Source organism: Marmota flaviventris, chromosome 15 (genome assembly GCF_047511675.1).
Source record: "Marmota flaviventris isolate mMarFla1 chromosome 15, mMarFla1.hap1, whole genome shotgun sequence".
Taxonomy (NCBI): Eukaryota; Metazoa; Chordata; class Mammalia; order Rodentia; family Sciuridae; genus Marmota; species Marmota flaviventris.
This window is the reverse complement of record NC_092512.1, coordinates 65,525,812-65,544,580: the sequence shown is the minus strand read 5'-3', so window position 1 is coordinate 65,544,580 and position 18,769 is coordinate 65,525,812. Positions and strand designations below refer to the sequence as shown.

At 35.1% G+C, this 18,769-nt stretch overlaps 1 protein-coding gene across 4 annotated transcripts in view; it reads left to right on the top strand.

Annotated features, from left to right (window-relative positions):
- Asph (aspartate beta-hydroxylase) overlaps positions 1-18,769 on the top strand; it is a 219,588-nt gene that overhangs the window by 110,177 nt on the left and 90,642 nt on the right. The gene's annotated exons all lie outside the window — the stretch shown is intronic.

The window sequence follows — 18,769 nt, the reverse complement described above, 5'->3', positions numbered from 1 at the left end:
TTAGCAAATTCCTAATCCTTAGAACCAAGCTTAGAAGTTACCTCTTCCAGGAAGCCTTCCATCTTCTACCCAACCTGGAGATACGCTTCTCCTTTGTGTCCCAAGTATACGCTGTTCTTCAAATTTTTAGCATGAATTTTGAGTTTTCCCCATAGGCAATAAGCTTCTTAAGGATCAAAACCATAACTGACCTTCTCCTTTTGTATTAAACACAGTGGTCAGAATTCTCCAGAGAAATGAATCCAGTAGGATGTGTGGGGGTATTTGCAGAGAGGTACATATAGATGGCATAGTCATCCATATAAATACAGATAGAAATATTATGCACAGTACTCTGTTATACTAGAAACCTACCCATTTAAATGTTCATCTCACCAAAATATATAGCAACATAGAGACATGTTTGACCAAATATCTGCATACTCTGACCTAGCTGAGGTGACACATAAAATTAACCATGACACCTGTCTAGTGACGCTTTAACATAAATGAGTAAAATCGTGAATAATTCTTTTCCCTTTAGTTGCTTCTTCGTGTAATGGCAGTAAGATGCTAAATGGTGGGCAGAAAGAGTTTACAAACAGAAAAATCAAAGTATAATTGAACTTTTAGTGTCCAGATCGCACTTTTTACATTTCTGGATATTTTCCTGTGAAATCTCATTTAATCTATACTCTTAAATCTTGTGTTAGCATTTTCCAGCCACTATTTCTTTAAGTGTTGTTTTCTTTTTCCCACTTGCTTATTTCTGGGGCTCCAGCTACATGGATATTGAACTGCTTGACAATGTCCCACTGGTCTCCAAATCTTGGTTTTTTATTTTAATTTTTTTAAAATTTTTGTTGTCATTCTTCTTTTTCCCCCGACTGGACTACATAATTTTATTGCTGTATCTTCAAGGCCACCAGTTCTTCTAATTTCAAATCTGCCATAGGGCCTATCTAATAATGTTTTCATTTTAGCTACTATTCTTGATGGCTCTAGATTTCCAGTTACTTCTTTTTTTTTAAAAAAAGTTTCTTTTTCACTATTGAGATTTCCTATCTGTTCACTCATGAACACCATGTTTTTCTTTAATTCTTTGCATTTATTTATAATCACTGATTGGAAGCATTTTTCTGATAAAGTCTACATCAGTACCAACATCTGGGAGTGCTGTGAGACAGTTTCTATTGACTGCTACTTTTTCCGATTGTGAGTCTGGAGATTCCCATTTCTTTGCATGCGTAGTAATTTTTGTTTAAAAACTGGATTTGCTAGAAAACTAGATGTGTGTGTAATATGTTACACCAACTCTAGAATTTGTTTTGTTCCAAGGATTATTGGTCATAGTAAGCGATTCACATGTCTGAACTCAAGCTGAAAAACCTGTCTCCCCTGAAGTGGAAAGAAGCACCTATTTCTGTCTGGGTTTTGGTTTCTAATTATTACTTTTACAGTTTAACTTACTTGGAAGGGGGACAGGAGAGAAAGTCCATTGTCTCTAGAGTTTACTGGTCTGACAAAGATTGGGGCAGAATTCATCCTTAGCCCTTGCTCATGGTATTTCTCCTTGCTTCTAATATTTATCATCTAAATTTCCAGTTGCTCTGCCAGCCCCTTGTTCTTCCTTCTTAAACCCCAAGGCAGTAGGACTTTTGTGTTTTCTGCCAAGACTGTATGTGTACTAGGAAATTTGCTCACATGTGAGATATAACAAAACTGTAAATTTCACCAGAAGTAGTTCTGTCTGGAGTTGATTCTCATAGTAGCCTATCTCCAAGAAGTTCCCCGGTAATTCTTTCCTTTTGGTATTTGTATCTCTGGGCAATCCATTGAATATGGCTGACCTGGGTGAGCAATATTATAGAGATGGCAGAGTGTGGCTTCCTAGGATAGGTGAGAAAAGATGTTGCAGCCTTCATCTTGCTCTTCTTTGAATCATGTATTCTGGGGTAAACCAGCCATCAAGTCATATATGAGCAGCCAGGTTCATGTAGCAAGAAACTTGTATAAGATAATAAATGTTTAAGGGTTGCTGCCAGTTGCTAAGTTTGGTGGTGATTCATTTTGCAGTCTCATATAGCTAATCTATTGCCTCAGTATCTACCTGCTTTTATTCCAGGCTCCCTGGGGCTGCCCATGGAAGTGAAAAGTCACCACTCAGTCAGGGATTTGGGCAGAATTTACTCTCAGGTTATGTATCTTAGCTCTTCTGTGTCTCTCTTGCTTTTAACATTTCTCTTTTAAGTTTCAACCTATCCTCCTGCTCTGAATTCTGTCATCTGCTCTCTTTAGTAGGCAGGACCACAGTTTTCCACTGACTTTCAAGGATAAGCACTTCAAGTTTCTGCCTGTCTTCAGTAATACGTCTTCATGTAGCTGTTTTAGTGTCTTAGTGATATTTCATTGATTTAATGAAATGCTAGTACAAATACTCTCTGAACTAGAAAAGCTTAGCATCTCAAATTTATAAGCCCTTCTGGAATCCCTGACTCTGAGCTGCATTTTTATAATTTTTGCTCATTTTTTTCTGGAACTATTGAACTGTTTTGTTTTGTTTTTCCCCTTCTTTCTTGTTGATTTTAGGATTTTCATTGTATTATTGATACTTAGTCCCTCATTTTGAGGTGGTTTTTTTTTGGGGGGGGGATAGAAGGGATTGAACTCAGGGGCACTCAGCCACTGAGCCACATATCCAGCCCTATTTTGTATTTTATTATTTAAAGACAGGGTCTCAATGAATTGCTTAGCACCTTACCATTGCTGAGACTGGCTTTGAACTCGTGATCCTCCTGCCTCAGCCTCCCGAGTCTCTGGGATTACAGGCATGCCCCTGTGCCCAGCCCTTCATTGGCTTTTGATATTGGGAACATATCATCTCAGTGATTTATTTATTACTTCCTCGTGTATAATGTCTTACAGATTCATAATGGTTGGAATAAGTAAGTGCGTGAATGAATATGTGTTGGAACCAGGTCCAACCATATCTCCTGGCTATCTTATATTTTTCTATTTTGAAGTAACAAAATATATACAAAATATGCATTGAACAGACTTGATTCAGATGGCTCGGGAGCTTGGGAAGTGCCAAGTGTGATCCTTCCCTCAATGAATTTACTCATTCATCTCATTGAGACAAGGACTGTAGTACCTGGCTATGAAGACACATGTCATGAAGTTGCAACCATTCAGTCTTTGTATTTCTTTCCCATTGATGCGTGTGGGCTCCATGAAGTCATCACTGCCTAGAATATAATTACTGCTTGGTGATTATAATTAGAATTTTGTCTTTTAGCTGCCCATTGGACAGACTTCAACTCCTTGTCTTAGCAGTCCTAAAACACTAGGTGTTCCTCATTATTGGTACTAACAACCCACCTACATGTTGTGGTACCAGCTGGCGGTTCAGTTCAGGCCATGATGCCTTAGTAATTTCCCCCATTGTAGAAGAGCAATGTAGCAATAGCACATTTAAACTAACTTAGGGAAAAGCTTTGAAAAGCCAGTCTCCCTCCCACCCTTGCAGCTGTGAAAAGAGGTTATGAGATAACTGCTGTTGAAGATTTATTATAGTCATTACATTCAACGGCTACAGTCGTTTTAGTGGTTCCTAAAATACACCAGCAGTTATTGTCTGATTACTTCTACAGATAAGTTAATTATAGGAGATTTCTGACTCTTATACAAGTCTGATTTAGAGAGAAGTTTAATTACAGCAATTTCAGTGATTCTAAATAAGCTCAGCATATATTACCAGTCTCAGCAAGTATAGTAGAGGTTTTTAGCTGTGTTGAAATACACATTTGCTTTGTTTTTATTTTTCATTTCATGATTTTTACCGTACTGTAGGACATGTGATAGATAATTCAGGACACCTGTTTCCGCCAGAGTGAATCTTCAGTCAAACACACCACAGGACAATAATAGCAAATTCTTCGTTATCATTAAAATCCCATTCTAATGCTTCCCATTGAGCACTCCGCATTTTACAAAGCTAATTTGTGTAATGATTGTGACAGTGTGAGCAGGAAAACAAACTAGTTTTCTTAAAGGAAAAAAAATCAGATATGAGTGTATTTTTATTAAATTTTTGTTGTTATTCTTTTCTTTTCCCCAGCTCGACTACATAATTTTATTGTTGTTAGGATCTTAATTTTTTTAATTGATAGGAAGTCAGGCAGCATCTTTAAATCAGGATAATCCTTATTTGTGTTTATTCATACCCTGGCTGTATGTGAATAAAGATTAATATATTAGAAGCATCTGCCCAAACTTATTTAAAACTAAACTTGTAAAAAAAAAATGTGCCATAAGAAGACAGAGCTAGGGCTGGGGTTGTAGCTCAGTGGTAGAGCACTTACCTTGCATGCGTGAGGCACTGGGTTCGATCCTCAGCACTGTATAAAAATAAATGAATAAAAGATATTGTGTCCATCTACAACTAAAAAATATGCATTTAAAAGAAAAGAAGACAGTGCTATGGGTTGTTGAATATATTTATTTAAACAAGACCCTAAATTAGAGAGGATATTAATTTGAGGAATACATTACTGAAAATTACTTTCATTTGAGGTCTATAGAGCTCTTCCCCCAGAATTTTTTCACCCTTGTGGTATAATGGTAGATTTTACTGGCATTTGCAACAGTAATTCTTATCATCTGTTTATATGTTTGCACTTAAAAATGAAGTATGTTTTGACAATAGAAAGTACAGTGCAGTTTCACTTTCCATGGTTTTAGTTACTCGTGGTCATCTCCTGTCTCCAATAGAGAAATACCTACGGGAAGGTCAACGGTAGCCTAGCGCCATGTCATAGTGCCTGCAAGAGTCTCTTCATGCAGACATTGTATCATCTCCTGTCATCACAAGAAGGGAGAATGGGATACAGTAAGATACTGTAAGAAAAAGAGATAATCTATATGCACACAACATTGATTACAGTATGTTGTTATAAGGTTTTATTATTGGTTATTGTTCATCTCTAACTTTGCTTAATTTTTAAATTAATCTTATCATAGGCATGTATGTATAGGAAAGAATATAGTATATATGAGGTTCTATCTGTGGTTTCAGGGGTCTTGGAATATATTCTCCTCAGTTAAGGGGGACGATTTTATTGGTAATAGTGAAAATAAATCAAGTCTTCAGTTTCAGTTTGGGCGATTTTACTACATTCTGCCTGCATGGGGAGCCAGTCTACTACCTTTCCTTAGCACTGTGGAATTTTAGTCACCTTTCCTTTTTGCTAGAATACTCTTTCTTCTTCTTCTTTGTCTATTTAGATCCTTCAGTCCACTTTTCTGTGGTCCACAGTCCGTCTCACCTGTGGGCTTTCAACTTGATCTGGTTCATTGCTAAACCTTGCAAGCATAAATCAAGACTAAGAGAATAAGTGTAACAAATTCTCCATTGCCACCTGCACATGTTTACACTTTGGTATTAAAGAACATTGTTTTTATCAATGATGTTTTCAGAGGTCCAGCTTTTCCTTATATCAGTAGTAACAATTGCACAGATGCCAGCAGATGTGGGGAGAAAGGTGAGTCTTTGCTGATGCTGCAAACATGTGTTTGGGAAGGACAGTAACTGCCTTTGGCCTTTGGCTAGGAGAAACCCACTTCCACTTCCACCTCTGAGCTGCAAGTCGCCCCAAGTTGCCATCTCTCCCATGCACCCAAGCTGTACCCTATCTGCCTTGCTGCCCCTCAGCCAGGGGTAGAAATTCATCTTTGGGATTTTTGCTGCTTAACTATTTGAGGTCACTAATTTAATGTTCATCTGTGGTTTCAGGCAATTCCTGGGGGGTCTTGGAATATATTCTCCCCAGTTAAGGGGGACAATTTTATTGGTAATAGTGAAAATAAATCAAGTCTTCAGTTTCAGTTTGGGCGATTTTACTACATTCTGCCTGCATGGGGAGCCGGTCTACTAGTTGTGACAAAGTTAGAGATGAATGATAACCAATAATAAAACCTTACAAGTATACCAACATACTATAACTACTATTGTGTAGGTTACACAATATCTGAAGACCCAGAACAAAGCCCTTGATGAAGAAATATTCCTATATGGGATAAAAATGTTTTGGGGAAAACACAATCCTAAAATAAAAAGCATGTGCCTTCTACTTTACTGCTTTAACTTTTGACTTCTCTTCAAAGGGATTGGATGCAAGACTGCACTCAGAAGGTGCTCAGCATTTACTGAGTCACGGGTATCAACCCATTCTTGGGTTGCCATGGAGAAATTTTTTTTCTTTTGTAAAACAATGAGAAAACATCACTGAAGTGGTTAAAGGCATCTGTTTTGTGGCACCTCTCCCAACATATTCACTATTAGATACTTTAGCCACTTAAGGCAAACATATGGCAACTTATATTGTAAATTCTAAATTAACTTCAAATCATGTATACAGTTGTTCAGTTGATTATGGTAGAATCAGAGAATGCTGTGATTTTTGCCCTTTGAGTTAAATTTTTTTTAAGAAGCCAGAATGTGTGGATGAAGGGAATAAGAATAGGGATTATATATATGTATATCTATCTCTTTGTATATACATATATATCTACACACACACATATATCCTACTATATTTATCATATATATATACACATATATTTATATATGTGTGTGTATATATACATATTTATGTGTATATATGTGTGTGTGTGTATATATATATATATGTATATATATATATATGTATATATATATATATATATATGTATATATGTATGTGTGTGTGTATCTCCTTAAACATTTTTTTTACAGGGGTTTCACTTGTTCTGGGTGAAAGGATAAGCTCTCTCTCCATGTCTTGGAACTTTGGCCAACCTTTGTGTGTTGACCCTTCTTAAAGAATGGAAATGGGTACTGAATAAAGGAGATAAGAGCTTCTAGCTCAGGGGGGTGATGCATTAATTTAACAAAAATGTGGGCTTCTTTTTTGTGCCTATCTCTGTGGGGTACTCTAAAAACAAACCAAATAACTACAGTATAAGGAGGCAGAGGTTATGAACAGACTGCTTAGGAACATCAAAGAGGGAAAAGTACACTGCTAGGGAGGTGGTGTGGTCAGAAAGCTGCTAAAGTCCTCCTGAACGGATGACATTTGAACTGCCTCAGGTAGTAAGCCAGGGTGCTATCCATGTAGTAGCTCTGTGAATTCAGATACTGAATGACTTTTAGTGAAAGGGATGATGATAGATTGATATAGAAAAAAGACCCTAGGTGTTTCTGCACATAGCAGCCCCACCCTTATTCAAAAGCTATTATGGATTTTTAGGGTATTATGGACAATGCTCATTATAAAGCAGGTCACATTAGTTGGAATACTGTCTTGAAACTTGATACCATGACTATTTTGGGGAAATTATCATAATTAACTTTTTTTTAAAGAGAGAATTTTTTAATTTTTTTTTTATTTTTTAGTTTTTGGTGGATACAACATCTTTATTTTATTTTTTATGTGGTGCTGAGGATTGAACCCAGCGCCCCGCGCATGCTAGGCGAGCTCGCTACCGCTTGAGCCACATCCCCAGCCCATAATTTACTTTTTAAAAAAAAAAAAAAAATTCAGTGACTTTCTGTACTTTGATTCTTCAAAAGTACCTTGAAAAGTACCTTAATGATGGCTTCTGTTTTTTCCCATTTCTGTTTCACTTTGTGGGAATTTAATTAGTGTCTACTTCTAGGACTCTCTATATTATTTATCTGGAACCTTCAGGCTAATTAGCTACCATGATTATAATATTAACTTGGTTCAAGTTGTGAGAAGTACACTTAAAACTAAATTTGAAATAAAGGTGCATAAAATCTCTTTATACAGCATGATGCCTTTAATTGATACTCTCTTTACATAAAAGCCAAGGTTTGATAAAGTTGTGTTTCAGGTAATAACCTTGATTTTTATGCTTCATTGAAATTTGGCTCCTCTCCCCCAAGGATCACCAACTTCTTTGTGCATTTATACCATCATATTGGTGATGTTATTACTAATGTCATTTAGCTAGTCACAGGGTGGAAGCAGCATTAATTGCAAATTATAGCTTCAACATAAAACCAATGAACTTGGGTGAGCTTTTAATTTTGCTGCCTTGTCACTTTGATTCATACTGCATCTTGCTTTTTAACTGCTGCCACGAACCCCGTGTGCATTTCTCTGCAGTATATTTTTTCATGGCACTTTCAGACAGTCACTAGAGTCAAGCAGTACAGGACCCAGCAGGGTATGTGTTGTTGTGCCATTAATTGCCTACCTCTGTGCCTTGTGTGGAAGAAGGCCAGAGGCAGATTGTCTTTTACCCCCTGAGAAGTATGATAATAGCTTGACAATGCGCTTCCTGAAGACTTTCTCTGTGATTATAAAACACATGTGAAGAGACTTGTTTGAAAGGAAGAGAAAAATGAGGAGTATCTTTAAATTGCCTTTTGGATTAATACTATCAAACACTTGGTGCATTGGCACTAGTGTGATGGAAATACTCATGTGATGTTTCCACTCTTGTTCAGGTATCAAGATCAAGTTTTAAGTCTTATCTGTTTTGTTTTTAGATTCAAGGATATGGCCAAATGTGGCATTTGGAGATTGGCGCCCTTATTTACATTTCAGCAAATTTAGAGTTATAAAACTGCCTTTCAGTCTGTGTCAGCCTTTAAAGTAGCCATTATTATTATTATTACTATTATTATTATTATTTTTTAACCATGAACATTTTCCTCCAAAGCATTTAAATTACTCTTGTTAGTGTTACTCAACACTAGAAAATTGTTGGAGTGTAATAGAAAGTGTCCTTGACCAGAGTTTTCGTCTCAGTTCTACCAATTCTTAATTGCACTTTGATCTTGGCCACATCTCTTGGCCTCACAGAGTTTTTCTTTCTCCTTGTATAAAATGGGAGCTAATTCTTCTTGCACTCCTACAGTTTTTCTGCACATTGCATGACCATGCTGGTTTGTCACTGGGATCATGCTATATAGGTATGATCAACTAGCATTGTTACTTCCCCTCCAGTGATTGTCTTATATAAAATGCCATGTTATCCCCAAATCCATATGCAGGAGGAGAATATTACTGTTCATTTGTGTATGCTCCTCCTCCAAGAGCCTCTTGATGAATGTGATCAGCATTATCCACATGACATCCCAGTGTTCATAATGTCTTAATTGCAAGAGAAGATGCTGTATCCCCAGGGATGTTTCTCTAGGAAGTGTTTACGTGTGGAAAGTGAACATCCACAAGATGAAAGAGGTGTGAGGATATTGGGGAGTTGTTTGAGGCATGCTTTTCATGGCATCTCATTAAAGAGTAAGTTTAAGTTTTCTTTCTACCTTGGGTGTTAAATCTTTATTAACACTGGAATTTGAAAACAGCTAGCAAAAAAAAAAAAAAAAAGGAAAATGCTTAAGGGATTTATTGTAAGGCTCAATAGTGCCATTATTTTCCATGTGTGCTTTAAATTGCTGGAGTAAAATAATGTATTCAGCAAGGAAGCAAGTTCCTGCTTCCTCCCATGAGTCTCCTTGATTGTGCAATTGGTATCTCATTCTTTAATTAAACTCGTCCAAAGATAGGATCAGCTAAAGTGTTTACTGTATAAATAGTTTTCATTCCCAGTGTGCAAGCTTAAAACCATGGTAAAAAAGAGTTTGCCATCTGTTAAAAACCAAAACATGTGGTGTGCTGTTGCATAAAAATAAACCACACATTATTCATAAAAAGGATCACAACACATATCATATCCTTGGGACTGACAATAATGTGTGATGTTTTGGAATGTCACCACCTTCTCTCCTAGTGACAGTATGTTCTGTAATGCATTATGTTAAACAACATGATCATCTATAAACATCATAAAATTAAAGCCTGTATTTTTGTCCAAGTGAAATAGCTTTATTTCAATGTGAATTTTACTGATAAGAAATAGCAATTTTTCATTTTTTCTTTAATATGTTCAATTGTAATTATTCCTAAGAGTTTTATTTTCAAATCTTTCTTCTTCCCTAAAATTCAACCACCTAGTTAAGCCAGGAATTTCACTATTCCTCTCTCCCTGTGCTGTCATTCTCTAGACCTTGTCCTCTGCTTATGTATTAGAACCACAGTCTCTTCCCACTTCTAGTCTTTGTCCTTTTGCTAATATGAACCTACTCTGAGTGAATCTTCCTGGAACAGGTTGTTAATGGTCATTCATTGAAGCCAGCAGTGATACCACATTTTCTGCAGAGCAGTCTAACTTCCTCAGCTTATTCTTCAAGAAACCCCCAAATCTGTTTTCAAGCCACCAATGTCATGTAGCCTTGACTCTCACTGTCCTTGTCCTGGCACCCTGGGACTCCACCAAAATTATCACAAATTTCTAAACTTACCTCCTTTTTCTTTCCACCTCTACTCTCGTCCCTTCATAATATTTTTCCCTGCCTCACATCTGAAATTATATATATGCTTTTAGGCTCAGATTAAACATCAGGTTCTTCCTAAATTCTTACCCTTTTGTTCCTAGTTAAAAGTTAACATTCATCTCTTTGTGTTCCCAAAGCACTTTGTAATTTTTATTTTGCCTGATAATTTTCATCCTTCTATTTCAGTCTTAACTTGCTCCCCCACATCACCACTTTCTAGCATCTGGAGTACTTGAGGATGGGAATTATATTCAGTTCATCCTTTTGTCCCCTATACTAACTAAGTGACACTCAATAAATATTTGAGGCACTCAATAAATATGTGCCAAAATGGTCACTCATTATGGTCACTCATTAAAAACAACAGTGATACCACATTGTCTGGAAAGTCAAGCATGTATTGGCTTTAATGAGGTCATAATGTCATTAATATGCTGTAGAGAATCTATAATTACAAAATTAATGCAGAGAAGAAATTTAAATTACCAGGTAAGGAAATATTATCATATTCTACATTAGATTTTTAATATATAACAGTAGCTATGGATACCCTAAAATGTTTATGGTTCTCTGCTGCTCAGTGATTTTTTTGTGGATGATTAATTTCTCACAGAATTATGTGAGAAGTTCTGACTTATTTGTTTCAGGCAAAACCAACTGCAATCTTTGAACCTCATTTAGATACCACTTCAGGTTAACAAACCCAAAATCTAAGTTCTTAACCACAGAAAAATAAATTGTGACTATCCAATGAAAGTATTCACCTTTGATATTAGAGTTGTTCTTAATTTTGTTTTTAGTGATGAGAATAGTGATAGTGGTTGCATTTTTATGTTTATTATAATAGTTTTATTGAGGTATAGTTAAACATACATAAGTGTTACCTAAGGAATACAATTTGATTAGTCTTGACATGTATGAAATCATGAAATTCTCATCACAATCAAGAAAACAAGCATCTTCAATGATACCAAAGTTTTCCTCCCGCCACCCCCCAGTAAGCTGTCCTGCCTTCATCCCATGGGTACCTTCACAAACCCAGGCAGCCACTGCTCATCAGGTCCATAAACGCTACCTTATACTTCCCAGATGTTTGTGTAAGTGGAATTACACTGTATGCACCCCCCTCTTATTTTTGTTTTTCTTGGCCTGGCTTCTTTCAATTGGCAATTATTTTGAGATTTATTCATGTTATAGTACATAGTAGTAGTTTCCTTTTATTGACAGGTAGTATCCATTCTATTGATATAATACACTTTATTTATCCTTTTGTTTATTTATGGACATAAGGGTTGTTTCCATTTTTTGGCATTTACGAAGAAATCAGTTATGAACATTCATGTATAAGTCATTGTGTACAAACATGTTTCATTTCCCTGGGAATATGTGGGTATAAAATGGCTGGATAATATGTCTGAGTATTGTATGAGACAGATTGATTTAGGATCATGGGTTCAGTCTATGGTTGGCTGGCTCCATTGCTCTAGGCCTGTGGTGAAACAAAACATCATCGTGGCTGCATTGGAGAAAAGCTTCTCAGCTTGTGGCAATCAGGAAACAGAAAAAGAGAGAAAGTCGCTGAAGAAAAGATAAACACTTCTAAGGCGTGTCCCCAGTGACCTCTCTTTCCTCTAAGCAGGACCCATCTCCTAGTCATACATTCATCTTTTAGTGAATTAATCCAGTGAGGAGGTCAGGGTCCTCATGATCCAATCATTTCACAAAAGCGCCACCTCTGGACACATGACACATAGACTTTCCACATCCAAAACGTAATGTGTGTTGAACTTCTTAAGAAATTTTCAAAAGTTTTTCCAAAGTGGATGTGTCATTAAATTTTATATTTTTACTGGCAACATATAGTTGTTCCAGTCCTCCTAATCCTTACCAACAATTGGTATGGTCAATATTTTTAATTTTAGTCATTCTAATGGGTATGAAATGGTATTTCATTTTGATTTTAATTTGCATTACTTTAATAACCAGTGATTTTAAGCATCTTTTTGTGAATTGTTTCTTATTTTGTCTCTCTTTTGGTGAAGTGTGTGTTCAAATCTTGCCCACTTTTTTCATGAGTTGCCTTTTTATTCTTGAGTTCGGAGAATTTTTTTTACCTGATTTTTGAAGACATTAATCTGATACATTAATCTCTAATTTATCTTTTCATTTTCTATATGGTGGCTTTGGAAGACTTGTTTCATTACGAGAAAGTCTAAATGATGAATTGATTCTTATATAGATCGTGATCTTAGAATCATATCAAAGAGATACTTGCCTAAACTAAGGTCAGAAAGATTTTTTTTCTCTTGATTTTTTCTAGAAGTCTTATAATTTTGGGTTCTACATTTAGGTCTGTGTTCTAATTTAAGTTAGTTGTTTTTTTATTTTTTGATAGCAAAGGTATGAAAAGCCATATATATATATATATATATATATATATATATATATATATATATATATACACATACACACACATATGCCATTGTCCCAGCAGCATTTACTGAACAGGCTATTCTTTTACCACTGAATTGCCTTTGAACATTGGTTGAAAATTAGTTGTCCAAGAATGTATGAGTATACTTTTGTTTTAGCTTTTTCATTGCTGTGATTAAAGTACACCCCCCACCAACCAGCACAATTATAGAGGAGGCAGAGTTATATTTGAGGGCTCATGGTTTCTGAGGTCTTAGTCCATAGAAGGCTGGCCCCATTCCTCAGGGCTTGAGGTGAGGCTGAACATTATGGTAGGAGAGGGTGGCCGAGGAATGCTGCTCACATCACGGTGACCAAGAGGCAGAGAGAATGAGACCTCACTCACCAGAAGCAAATATAGACCCAAAGCCATGCCCCAATTCCCACCTCTTCCAGCCACACCCACCACTTCAGTTACCACTGAGTTAAACCCTGTCAGGGGATTAAATCACTGATTGGGTTAAGACTCTCACAATCCAATCATTTCTCCTCTGAACCTTCTTTCATTGTCTCACATGCAAGCTTTTGGGGAACACCTCACATCCAAACCATAACAACTTCTAAACTCTTCTTTTCAGTCCTGTTGACCCGTTTTTTTCTATCTCCACACAAATACCACAGTGCTTTATAAGACATCTTGAAATCAGGGAATGTTACTCTTGCCATTTTATTGTTTTTCATGGTTATTTCAGCTATGTTAGAGGTCCCTTACATTCCATACGAATTTAAGAATCAGTTTGTCAATTTTTACAAATACAAAAAGTCTGCTGTCACTTTGACTGTAATTGAACAAGGAAAATTTATGTATTTGGTAAGAATCGACCACCTTTACTGTGACAAGTCTTCTAATCCAGGAGTATTCTGCGTCTCTCCATCTAGTTAGGTCTTTTGAAATTTCTCTCATCAGTGTGTTATGGTTTTCCATGTATAGGTCTTTTGTGATTTTTGTTGGAATTATCCATAAGTGCATCCTATTTTGGATCCTATTGTAAGTGGCATTACTCTGTAATTTTAACCACTTTCTAATTTTTCATTTTAATTTGTTATTACTAGTAAAAAAGAAAAAAATGCATTCATTGATCTTGTATCCTGCAATCTTGATAAACTGTTTTCAAGTTGTTTTTTATAGAATCTATATAATTTTATACAAATATTTTCATGTTATCTATGAATAAAGACAGTTTTATTCCTCCTTTCCAACTGGGATGCTTTATTATTTCTTTATCCTTCCCGGTTCATTGGCTAGAGCAAGTACAATGATGAAAGGAAGTTTTAAGAGTGGGCATCTTGGTCTTATCCCTGATCTTGGGTGTTTGGGGGAAGTTTAGTCTTCACCGTTCAGTTTCTGTTAGGTCCAGATTTTTAATAGATGCTCTTTATTGGACTGAGAAAGTTTATTTCTATAACTCTAAGAGTTTTTATTAGAAATGGCTTTTGGATTTAGACAAAGGCTCTTCTGTATCTAATGAAATGATCTTGTGGTTTTAATTTTTACTGTGTTAGTATAAATCACATTAATGGATTTTCAAATGTTAGACCAACATTTAAAATGAGTTTTAACATTTCTGAATTAAACCTCAAGATAAATTATTCTCTATATATGTTGTTGAATTTGACTTGCTAAAATTTTATTTAGAATATTTTTATATCTATGTTTAAAACTATGTTTAAGCATAGTTTTTATATAATGTCTTTGCCTGGTTTGGGTCTCATAATAAATGTTGCCTAAATAGAATGAGTTGAGAAAAAATTCTTCCTCTTTGAGAATTTATGTGTTCTTTCTTTTTTAAATATTTGGTATAATTCAATAGTGAAGATGACTGGACGAGTTCCTTTGTGGTAACATTTTTAATGACAAATTCAATCTCTTTAATTGATTTAGGATATTCAGGTATTTGTTTCTTCTTGAGTAATCTTTGGAAGGTTCTATCTTTCGACAATTGTGTTCATTTCATCTAATTTATTAAGTTAATTGGCAGAACATTGTTTATAACATTATCATCTTAATAATGATAGAATTTGTAATAATAGCCCCTTATTCATTCCTGATGTTTTCTCTCACTTTTTCTCGATCATCCTACGGATGTTTTATCAATTTTATTTGTCTTCCCTCAAAACCAGTTTTAATTTTATTGACTTTATTATTTTTCTGCTTTGAAGGTTATTTCTATCTGCACTCATCTTCTTAGTTTCCTTGCTTCTCCTAGGTTCAATCTCCTCTTCTCCCTACTATTCTTTTCTCCTCCTCCTCCTCCAGCTGGAAGCTTGCAATATTCTGTGTGCACTTGCAAGGTGTGTTTTAGTTTGGGGGGTTAGTATTCTAGAAATGTCAATTAGGTCAAGGTGCTTCAAACTGTTCTTCAAATCTTCCGTATTCTTGTTGAATTATTCTGTACTTACTCTGTCAATTACTGAATGAGGAGAATTATCAAATTCCCTGATGGATTTACATATTTTATTTTTTCTTTATAATTCTTTGAGTTTTGATTCATATATTTTGATACTTTGCTACTAGATGAGTAAACATTTCAGTTATTGTTATCTTTGCAAACAGTTTCCTTTTTTTGTTTTGAAATAACTTTCTTTTGTCACAGATAATATTCTTTGACCTGAGATCTATTTTGAAATTCACATTGGCACTGTAGGTTTGGGTTTTTTTTTTTTTTTTTTGATTGTTTGGTTTTTTTTTTAATACCAGTAAACAAATTTTCATCCATTTGCTTTTACTTGTGTCCTTGTACTCAAGGAGTATTTTTTGTAGTCAACATTCAATTGTACTTTGCTGTTTTCTACAAGCTGAGATTCTTTGCCATTTAATTGGGATGTTTACATTTAATGTGTTTATTGATATGATAGGTTTATCATCTTGCTGTATATTTTCTTTTGGTCAAAACTTCCCTTTGTTCCATGTTTCTTCTTTCTCCTCCTTGCTTTGGATTAATTTAATAATATTTAGTATGCCATTTTATCTTCTGGGTGACATTTTTAGTTATCACCTTTGTATACTTTAGTGATTTCTTTAGGTATTTGGTATATATATCTAACTTATCACAATTTACCTTCAAATTATATTATACCTTTCACATATATTATATAAAACCTACCATTAGACTACATTTATGCTATTATTATCCCACATTTCACTTTTATGTATGATCTAAAGCCCATACTACATTGTTATTATTTTTGTTCAAAAATTAATTTTTTGCTGGGTGCTTTGGCATGCACCTATAATCTCAGCTGCTCAGGAGGCAGAGGCAGGAGGATTACAAGTTCCAATCCAGTCTAAACAATATAGCAAGACCCTGTCTTAAAACAAATAAACAAAAACACGCCTTGTTTTAAATGATTATCTTTTAACTATAAAAAATTTAAAGAGATTTAAATACTAAGAGAGAAAGCATGTGTTTCTCTATGTATTTTCCATTTCTAGTTCTTCATTTTTTTTATATTCACATTCCCATCTGATACCATCTCTGCCTAAAGAACATCCTTTAACATTTTTATTTATTTATTTATTTTCATTTTATTTTATTTTTTTGTAGGACAAATCCACTTTTGATACGTTCTTTCAGCTTTGCTGTATTTAAAAACACTTCATTTTGCCTTTTTTTTTTAATGGAGATATTTTTGCTGGGTATAGAATTCTCTGCTGCCAGTACTATTAGTACTTTAAATATGTTGCTCTATTCTTTTCCCTTTCATTTTTTTTCTGGTGAGATATTTGCTGCTATCTTTATCTTTGTTCTTTGTATGGGACAAGCCTGTTTTATTACTCTTAGGATTCTCTTTTTATCACTGGTTTGATCAATTTATTCCTATTTCTTAGAGTTCACTGACTTTCAATTGCTGATATATAGTTTCTTGTAAAATATTATTTCATACATTGGTTGAAAAGGTTTAGGAATTTGATTTCATTTTTAAATCCCAATCTTAGAATTTGAATATATTATCCCCTTCTGTAGTGTCATTTTTTTTTACTACATCTATTTCAGAAAGGCAATGGCTTGGTTTTTCAATATAATATATATTTTTCTTTTTTTGTTCAAACACCAGAAATAGGTTATCTGTCACTTTATCATTCTGCTATTGCCCAAATAAACTCAACTTTTTCTCATTTCCTAGAGGCCAATATCTTCAGGGTTGGGTTATTTACTGGTCATCCTATCATGACCAGGTGTTTGTGGTCATCCTGTCATGTCTATCATACTCCTGTAAACCAAGATTAATAATTTATATAATATCAGGTTTCCATTCAGATAGCACAGGGGGAGATTCTAAAGGCATCTTGGGATTTCTTTCATTGTGATTATCAAATTGATTTTAAAGACTTCCACTTGGGTTTGATAAAATCTAAGATGATATCTTTTTAAAAAAATGAACACTATGTAATTTCTGTCTTATAAAATATAATAATGAATGTCAGTCAATACTAATGCCAACAAACACTAATTAAACATACAGAACATGTTAACATCATAACAATTAAACGAAGAGTAAGATAGTGTTAGAAACTAAGTTCATAAATACATAAATAATTTATTCATATAGTATCTCCTGCCTTCAGATGTATCTCGGACGTTATATAGCAGAGTCACCTGTAGCTATTTATTTAGTATTGAGGCTTAGGATCATCTATTTTCTGTCAATTTCCCCTGAAGATACTGATAGAGTGAGGTTTGGAAATTATTGTTTTATTTGTTGATAATGGGAACAAATATTTAAAGATGACTTTAAATAAGTTTACCATTTCAACAAAATTAATAAAATATGGGAGATACATTTCTAAAATGCTTTTTATGCATTACTGCCTTTTTAAAAATGTATGTTGCACATAATTTAACTGTTGGTGATTAGAGATTGGAAAGCTCATTTTAATGAACATCAGTTATTATATAGTGCAGTGAGGCTTTGGGGGCTCTTGAAGTCTGTAGTCCTATTTACCCCTGCACATTTTATTCGTATTGCAGTGCTATTTGAGTGAAGGTTTCTTTCTGGTGGTTTTTCTCTCTTTCTTGCTCCCAGTGTGTCAACTTATGTCTGCTGTTGAATATATACATCTGATCACACAACCCTTTTTGCTTCCTCTTTTTGTTTATTTATTTGTTTTTTATATATTTTTTGGTGTTGGGAATTGAATCCAGAGCTCCCTCATTCTGAGGGCATGCTCTGCCACTGAGCTACAACCTCAGTGCCTTCTTTCTTGTTACTTGCAGTGTTAAGGACTAGAGAACCAGAAGAGCTATGTAGTTAGAATTGCATGTAAAATAAAATTGGGGGAAGGTGGCTGTTGTCTCATGGCACAGTGCACATGGAGTTGACATTCATCGTGTCTGAAGTGGGTTGGAAAGGCTGTGGACTGCCTTGGCACTGGAGGGGTTTCCGTTATGTCTAAAAAACACATCACTTAGCGTCTCTGAAATTTCTAATTTAACATATGGGGTCACATCTGTTAAAGGATTATTACTCTAGAAGGAAAGTGATGTATAATTTATTAAAATAACCCTATGGGGAGACAGCCAACTCCATTTAATAAACTGAAATACTTGCTGGTGCCATGGAATGCTCCCAGCTGAATCTCACATTATTTCAATCGAGGGGGCAGATGAAAACAATTGCCCTTTATATAATGTTTACTGTGTTGTATTAGTTAGTGTCTCTCAGCTGAAAAATATTTATGTTAACTGTTCAGTTGAAGCTTTGAATATTGAACTCCTGCTGGCATGCGGTTGATATTTAATTCTGAGAAGAACAAAAGTTCATTATTCCTCAGCTGTAGGAGGCAAGGAAGGGTGTACCATCAGCTCTTCCCAGTCCCTCTGCAGCAGAAAGCTGGCCCTAAGAGCATCTCTCCAGAAAGTGCCCAAATTCACCCTTTCCCGAAGTAATACTTACCCACGAAGTAGGTAGCCT